Source organism: Oryctolagus cuniculus, chromosome 20 (genome assembly GCF_051225735.1).
Source record: "Oryctolagus cuniculus isolate XC-2025 breed Fujian yellow rabbit chromosome 20, ASM5122573v1, whole genome shotgun sequence".
Taxonomy (NCBI): Eukaryota; Metazoa; Chordata; class Mammalia; order Lagomorpha; family Leporidae; genus Oryctolagus; species Oryctolagus cuniculus.
In genome coordinates, this window is record NC_142886.1 from 47,984,779 (window position 1) to 47,992,909 (window position 8,131).

At 59.1% G+C, this 8,131-nt stretch overlaps 1 long non-coding RNA gene across 2 annotated transcripts; it reads left to right on the top strand.

Moving 5' to 3' along the window:
* The first annotated feature begins 10 nt into the window (after positions 1–10).
* Positions 11–7,419, top strand: LOC108175669 (uncharacterized). Of its 2 annotated transcripts, XR_016226427.1 has the most exons (6): positions 11–614; positions 841–984; positions 1,782–5,715; positions 6,090–6,322; positions 6,664–7,001; positions 7,189–7,419. It is a non-coding gene; the product is annotated as an uncharacterized LOC108175669 (long non-coding RNA). The 2 variants fall into 2 exon arrangements; XR_016226426.1 differs by having other exon boundaries at positions 11–984.
* Positions 7,420–8,131: the final 712 nt, after the last annotated feature.

Consider the following 8,131-nt stretch of genomic DNA (forward strand, 5'->3'; position numbering starts at 1 on the left):
AGGTACGGCTGCGGGGAGGGGGCCGGTGGGAAAGGTGGGGCAGGGCTTCCCTTAAAGGCGACGCGCGGAAATGGGAGCTGGGCCCCCTCCCGGGCCCGCACCACCGCCCTCCCTCCCTCCGCCCCAATAAACAAATCTCCGCGACCTGGGCGGCCGCGCCTCCTCTCCCTCCGGGGCACCGGAGTTCAGCCCGGCCCGAGGCCGGACAAACAATAGGGCTGTGGCACGGGGGTCGCTGTCCCCCGCGGCAGGGCCGCTCTTTGTCCCTCCGTCTGCTCCTGGGCTCCTCCGCCCGCTTCTCCACACCCCTGCCGGAGCGCGCGCTGGGGCCGCGCGTCCACTCTCAGCCCTGGGCTGTGGTGCACGGTGCGTGCGCCCGGGGGGGGGGGGGGGGCCGCGTCCCGGACCACGGTGCGCGCTCTCCGCTACCCCGCTGGGGAGAGACTCCCCCGCTTCTCTGAGCGGTGCTGAGAGCCGCGCGCCTCTGTCCACTCGCTCGCTAAGCCCCTGGGATTAGGGGGAGAATCTGCTGTTGGCGAGGTGGGAACAACTGGGGGGCGGGGGCGCCGAGCCGACCGCAGAACCCTTCCCAGCCGGCAGCCTCGCGGGCACCTGTAAGTCTGTCTCCTTGTCCTCAGGTACCCCCAAGCGCGTTTATGGCTGAGAAGCGTCCCGGGGTGAGGGGCATTCCTCCCCTGGGACCGCATAGAGCGAACCCGCTTAAGCGACCCGGGGCGGCCCGCGTCCCGGAGCGCGCTCCTGCGCAGCCGCTGATGCCCCGTGACAATCGCTCCAGCGTCCCCCAACCCCCAGCGCTGTGTGCCCGCGCCTCTCCGTCAGGCCTGTTCTAGGGGGCTGGACAGCAGAGGCCACCGCCCGCGGGGAGCAGCCGATGACCACGCTAAATAGCTGAGAGACCGTCCCAAGTGCTGCGCAGGGACCTGAAGACATGCCGCTGCCTGCCTGCGGAAGCAATCGCTTTAGGTCTGTGGTCAGGAGGGACTCCAGCGCATGGATCTGAGTGACAAGGACAAAGAGAGAGGCAGGGTGTTGCAGGTGCAGGGAACTGTAGTGTGAGGACCCTAGGGCTGGCTGGTGAGTGGTCTGTCCAGAGAAGGCCGCTGGGACTGCGACTGGGGCTGGGGCTGGGGTGAGGGCTGAGGTCACAGGTCAGAGGCCCTGGGTCAGGTAGGATTGGCAGGCAGCCAGGAGAGCAGGGGCGGGGTTTAGCAGGGATACAGTCTGATCTGGCTTACCTTTTAAGAGGCTCACCCTGCCCACGTATGGAGGGGCACACAGAGTGCAGATTCCATCCAGCGGCCCCAAACCCTGTCCCCACAGATGGTCAGGGGGCATGGCTTCCCAGGTTAAGTCCCAGGCGTGCGGGGCGGGGGGGGTCCTCCAGCTATAATGGAGGGGTGCCGTCCGCCCCACTGAGGCTCAGCGCTCTGAGAGCCAAGCCCAGCCAGGTTTGGGTTTAGAGAAGGAGGGGGTTTCAGCTTCCTTGTGGGGGAACTGCACGAAGGTCTGTCCCCACCCCCACCCCAGGAAGCCGGATTAGCCCCCTGGGGGCTCCTGCGGAAGGAAGGGTTTTGCTCCAGGGGGTGAACCTGGTACACTTGCGAGGGCAGTGCTGACAGCCCACACTGGGCTTTGGGGGACCCCCACCCCGCTTTGGTCCCTGGCCCCAGGCAGTCCCCATGGCCTCTTCTCCATCTTTGTGCTCCTTCTGGACTGGCGGTTTCTGCTGAGACTGTTGGGTTTGTTTGCTTTCCCTGCAGATGCGTGTACTCTGCATCCTCCAGCCTAGAGCCCTGAGAGCATTGCCCACGTCCTCGTGGAAGAGCAAGGCGCTGTGCTGGGGGTCCCAGGGCACCCGAGGAAGGGTCTCTGCTCCCCCACCCCAGGGCTGGATGTGCAGCAGAACTGAGAGGCAGGGCCAGGAGGTGAGAGGGCCCAGGGCTCAAACAGGGACCCCAGCCAGGGGGAGCCTCCAGGTCAGAGTCACATCCCCCAAGGCCCCACCCCAGGTCTGCCAGAACACTCCCACGCTGCAGAGCCAGGGCCGGAGAGGTCAAGAGAAAGCAGTAGCACAGAGCTGTGCTTGCCCTGAGAGCAGGACAAGCCCGTGGAGCCCCACCCATTCTCTAGATCCTGGGAGTGTCTCAGGGCATAAGGGCACCACGCCTCCACCCAGGATTTTTAGTTTGGGGTTTATTTTGGAGACTCTCCCTGGGTGTTTGTGTCCATTTAGAGCCACACCAAATATCCCCAGGCACCAGGTCCCTGGGGGGGAAATGGCTGCAGACAGGCTGTCGCCCTCGGGGGAGGGGTGGGGGCTTGCTTCCTTGCTTTTGATGGTTTAGTTTGAGAGATGGAGGGAGAGATCTTCCATCCACTGGTTCACTCCTCAAGTGCCCACAACCACCAGGGCTGGCCAGGCTGCAGCCAGGTGTCCCACGGGAGTGGCAGGAGTCTCCCAGGATCTACGTTAGCAGGGAGCTGGCGCTGCGATGTGGAACGTGGTGTCTTAACCACTCGGCTACACACCTGCTCCCGAAGAGGCTCTCCCGTTCCTGTCCGTGGGGGAGGCCTCGGCTCGGACCCCAGGTTGAGCACCATTTGACGTGTGCCGGCGGAACACGAGACCCTTGCGTGCACAGCATCTGAAGATGCAGAAACGAAGCCCCAGGAAGGGAACACCGGAGCCACTTGCATTTACTGCTCCTCTGACACGCAAAGGCGCATTACTGCCTCCTGGTTCCTACATAAAGGCCTGTGCTGTGCGTGTGCGATTCTATGTGGGTTGTGAGTGCCACAAGGAGAGGGGCAGAAGCTATCCTCATGGCGCGTCTGAAGCCCTGGGAGCGGCCTCGTGGAGGAGCTGAGGTCTGAGGGCTGTGCAGGAGTTTGTCAGATGGTGGAAGGGGGAGGAGAGTCCCGAGGGAGGGCACAGCTTCTGCAGAGGCCCAGGGGCCAGCGGGGGTGACGGAGGGAGTCAGCAGGAGGTCAGGCAGTAGGGAGCCACGGGTGGGCTTAGAGCGCAGGAGAGACCCAAGCAGACTGTCATGTGACCGTAGTGCAGAGGTGAGGGGGGAGGGCAGCTGCACCTGGGAGGTGTGGAGGAGGCTCTGAGGCCAGAGCAGGGTGAGAATGGAGTCTCTCACCCTCGGTGCCCCTCAGCTCCCCACCCGTCAGCTGGCGCCTCACCCCAAGGAGCCAGGCTGGGAAGGGAGCGCAACGCAACACGGGGCAAGTGAGTCAGCACGCTCTTTGCAGGACCAGCTGTCACTTTGCAGGAAAGACACTGTGCTGGTGCCAGCACTGTGGCATAGCAGATAAAGCTACGACCTGTGACACTGGCATCCCGTATGAGCACCAGTTCGAGTCCCGGCTGCTCCATTTCTGATCCAGCTCTCTGCTAATGCACCTGGGAAAGCAGCAGAACATGGCCCAAGTGCTTGGGCCACTGCACCCTTGTGGAAGACCCAGAAGAAGCTCCTGGCTCCTGGCTTCAGCCTGGCCCAGCTCCAGCCGTTGCAGCCATTTGGGGAGAGAACCTGGGGATGGAAGACTCTCTCTCTTTCTCTCTCTCTCTCTCTTTCTATAACTCTGTCCTTCAGATAAACAAATATCTTTTTTTAAAAAAAGGAATTAAAAAAAAAATCCACTGTAGTCTTGACGAATAAAGAAATGCTGAAAAGCAGGCACGCAGGAACCCAGCCCTGGCTTGAGGAGTGACTACCTCTGCGCTGACCCATCCTGGGCGCAGTGCCCCGCGGTGCGGTGCCCTGGACACTGCATGCTGTGTGGGTGAACCTCGCACTTGGGGTCAGCAGCACTGCCCTCATCTTCTGTCTGGTGTCGCCTGGACTAGCATTGTGGCACCGTGGGCTAAGCACTAGCAATGGCTTTCTGTTGTTTTGCAGCACGCCTTTTCCCCTTATTGTGCAGCTCCGTGTAGCTGTCATTCATGCGTTTGCTTTCTTTTTCCTTAAAATTTGTTTATTTATTTTCATTTGAAAGGCAGAGAGAGAGAGAGAGAGCGCGATCTCCATTGGCTAGTTCACTCTCCAAATGCCCACAACAGCCAGGACTGGGCCAGAGCAAAGCCAGGATCCCAGAACTCAATCCAGGTTTATGTGGGAGGGTGGCAGGGACCCAGGGACTTGACCCATCGCCTGCCGCCTTCTGGGGTACCCATTAGCAGAGAGCTCAGAAGCAGAGGAGCTAGAACTTGAACCAGGCACTCCACTGTGGATTGCAGGCATCCCAAGCCGCATCTCAACCATTACACCAAATGTCCACCCCGTGTCATTCACTCATCACAGTTATGTGCAAGGTTTCTCAACCTCAGCCTGGCTGGCATTTTGGACAGATCGGTCCTTGTGGAAGGTCGTGCTGGGGGTTGTGCTGTCTTCTGGCATTGAGGGTCTCTCTCTTTTAGAGGTAGGTAGCATCCCTGCCCCCAGTTTGAAAAGCAAAACAAGGGACTAGCATTGTGGCACCGTGGGCTAAGCACTAGCGTCCCATATCCCGGTGCTGGTTTGAGTCCTGGCTGCTCCACTTCCAATCCAGCTCTCTGCTAATGCACCTGGGAAAGCAGCAAAAGATGACCCAAGTGTGCGGGCCACTGCCACCCATGTGGGAGACCAGGAATGAGTTTCTGGCTCCTGGCTTCTGCCTAGCTGGGACCCAGCTGTTGTGGCCATTTGGGGAGTAAACCTGTTGATGGAAGAGTTCTCTCTCTGTTGCTCTGCTCCTCAAATAAATAAATGAATGAATAATCTCTTTTAAAAAATCCCCAGACAGTGTGAGATTTTCTCCAGGGGCAAAAGGAGCCCTGACAGAGAAGAGGAAACAGCGTAGCAGGTTCACCCACTTGTGTGATTTATTCAGAATGTTTTTATTTATCAAATTGATGCTTTCACACATGTATCTGACTGAGTCATCTGACTTAGAAGACAATGACAGGGTTTCTTTCAGGAGACAGGAGCCAGTCCCCACACATGTGGCCTCTGCGCCTGGCCGTATCCCCGTGACTGTCAAAGATGTCCTGTGTGCGTCAGACACCCCTGGGCCATGTCTGCCCAGCCCAGGGAGACCCCTTGCCCAGCATGTCCGGCCTTAGGTGCTGCCCTAGGCCCCAGGTCTACAACCAGCAAGGCCGCTCCTGCCCACTGCAGAGATCTGAGAACAATCTCTTCTGTGCCTGAATATTTCATGCAGGAGGGAGGAACGAAAGTCGCAAAGACCTTAATTGTTAATGTGGCTTCTGCTGGCTGCAGGCCCAGCCTGGAGGCCCCTCCTGTGCGATACAACAGCAGCAGGAACAGGGTTCCTCATGTACCCCGCGCCATGTCACCACCTGCTCTGGGTGAGGCTGGGCTAACCTGAAATTGTCCTCAGGCCCCCAGCGGGTTAGGGAGAGCGGTGCCAGTAACAGCCCAGGTGGCTGGGTTCCCTATCTGCTCACACAAGTCCCGGCACCCACTCCGCACAGAACCTGTTTGTTGAACCGATGCATGATACAGGAGGAAGCTGGATTAAGTAGAAAAGGCCTGGGACTGAGAATTTGTGAGTGGCAAAGGCACACCCTTCTCTGAGCCTCTAGACGGGAACCTGAAGGTGGCCCCTCACCCACCTCCTTGGATGGGGAGATACTGGAAGCACAAGAAAAGGCCAGCGAGGACCCTGGGCCACGCGGTACAGCAGGTGGGGGCTGCTGGCCTGGGGGAGGGGTAGCCTGGAGTGGGAATTCTCAACTCACAGAAAACCAAAGAGCAGGGTCACCTCTCCAGAACCGGCTTGGGCTGGCCTAGTGGCACAGAGGGTTGAGCCGCCTCTTGTGACGCTGGCGTCCCGTAGCAGAGCGTTGGTCCGAGTCCCGGCTGCTCTGCTTCCCATCCAGCTCCTGCTAATGCTCCTAGGAGGGCTCAGGTGCTGGGCCCCTGCACCCACGTGGGAGACCTGGATGGAGTTCCAGGCCCCGGTCCTCAGACTGGCTGGTGCAGGCATTTGGGGAGTGAACCAGCATATGGAATCTCTCTCTCTCTCTCTCTCTCTCTCTCTCTCTCTCTCCCTTTAAGATAGATGAAAATGAACATTAAAAAGAAGAAAAGACTCAGCCCAACCATCCCAGCACAGCACAGGTCCCTGCCCCAAGGCCCTGTCCCACCTGGGCCTCAGCCACCTGCTGCTTGGACCCCAGAACCAAGGCAGCCGTCAGCCCTCTGCCTCTCAGCCTGGAAGCCCTGAAAATGCAGGTGCTCGGGCCCAGCCCATACCTGGAGGTATCACAGCAGCCAGGCACTGGGCTCAGGTGAGACTGTCACTCCCTGGAACCAGACAGAGCAGACAGCAGGTGCGCATGCGTCTGGGGGGTCCCACCCCAAGTGTCTGGAGTTAGGGTCTTTCTCTGCCATCACCCACATTCCCTGGACAATCCTGAAACGTGCTGCGTGTATCTAGGGAGAGGGAAGGGGACTCGGGCTTCTGGAGTCGGGTGGGTGTCCACGAACTGCCCAGGAAGGGAAAGGTCGCGAGAAAGAAGGGATACCCCCGAGTTCTCCGGGACTCGCAGACACACGCCACCTAACTACAGACCAAGCCAGCTCCGCGGGGACAAAAGACCCCATGGGGCACGTCCGTGTAAAATTTCAGAGCACCAGGAGGCGGGGGAGACAGAGCCACTTCCAGAGAGTCAGGAGTCAGAGTGACACCAAGGTCCCCGCTGGAGCCTGGAAGCCGGAGCAGGGCCTCAGCACCCGAAGATGATTCCAACACCTGCAGCGTGAGGGCAGCACCAACATCGTGTGCAGCAGGTCAAGCCACCACCTGTGCTGCCAGCATCCCATGTGAGCGAGGTTCGAGTCCCAGCTGCTCCACTTCGGAGCCAGCTCCTTGCTGATGCTCCAGGGAAGGCAGTGGAAGACGGCCAGGCGTGACCTAGCCCCCATTGGCCTGTTGCAGCCACCTGGGGGTGAACCTGCAGGTAGAAGGTGTGTGTGTGTGTGTGTGTTTGCACGTGTCTCTTTCCCTAACTCTGCCTTTCAAATAATTAAATATTTTTTCTTAAAAAAAATGTGGGGCCGGCACTGTGGTGCAGAGGGTTAAAGCCCTGGCCTGAAGCACCGGCATCCCATATGGGTGCCAGTTCGAGTCCCAGCTGCTCCACTTCCCATCCAGCTCTCTGCTATGGCCTGAGAAAGCAGTAGAAGATGGCCCAAGTCCTTGGGCCCCTGCACCTGCGTGGGAGACCCGGAAGAAGCTCCTGGCTCCTGGCTTTGGATTGGTGCAGCTCCAGCCGTTGAGGCCATCTGGGGAGTGAACCAGCAGGTGGAAGACCTCTCTGTCTATACCTCTTTCTGTAACTCTGTCTTTCAAATAAATAAAATAAATCTTTTTTAAAAATGTGAAGACAGAGATTTTTTCAGATTAAAAACAAAACAGGAGGCCGGCGCCATGGCTCAATAGGCTAATCCTCCACCTAGCGGCGCCGGCACATCAGGTTCTAGTCCCGGTCGGGGCGCCAGATTCTGTCCCGGTTGCCCCTCTTCCAGGCCAGCTCTCTGCTATGGCCCGGGAGTGCAGTGGAGGATGGCCCAAGTGCTTGGGCCCTGCACCCTATGGGAGACCAGGAGAAGCACCTGGCTCCTGCCTTTGGATCAGCGTGGTGCACTGGCTGCAGGGCGCAGGGCGCCGTCCGCGGCGGCCATTGGAGGGTGAACCAACGGCAAAAAGGAAGACCTTTCTCTCTCTCTCTCTCTCTCACTGTCCACTCTATCTGTCCAAAAAAAAAGGGGGGGCCTGCGCTGTGGCGTAGTGGGTAAAGCTACCGCCTGCAGTGCCGGCATCCCATATGGGCACCAGTTTGAGTCCACTTCTGATCCAGCTCTCTGCTGTGGCCTGGGAAGGCAGTGGAAGATGGCCTAAGTCCTTGGGCCCTTTACCCACGTGGGAGACCTGAAAGAGTGAGGCTTCAGGTTGGCCCCACTCTGGCCATTGTGAACATTTAGGGAAGAAACCAGAGAATGAAAGATTCTCTCTTCTCTCCCCCTGCCCCCCCCCCCAGTGTAACTCTGCCTTTCAAATAAATAAATAAGTCTTTTTAAAAAATGGCCTCCCAGAC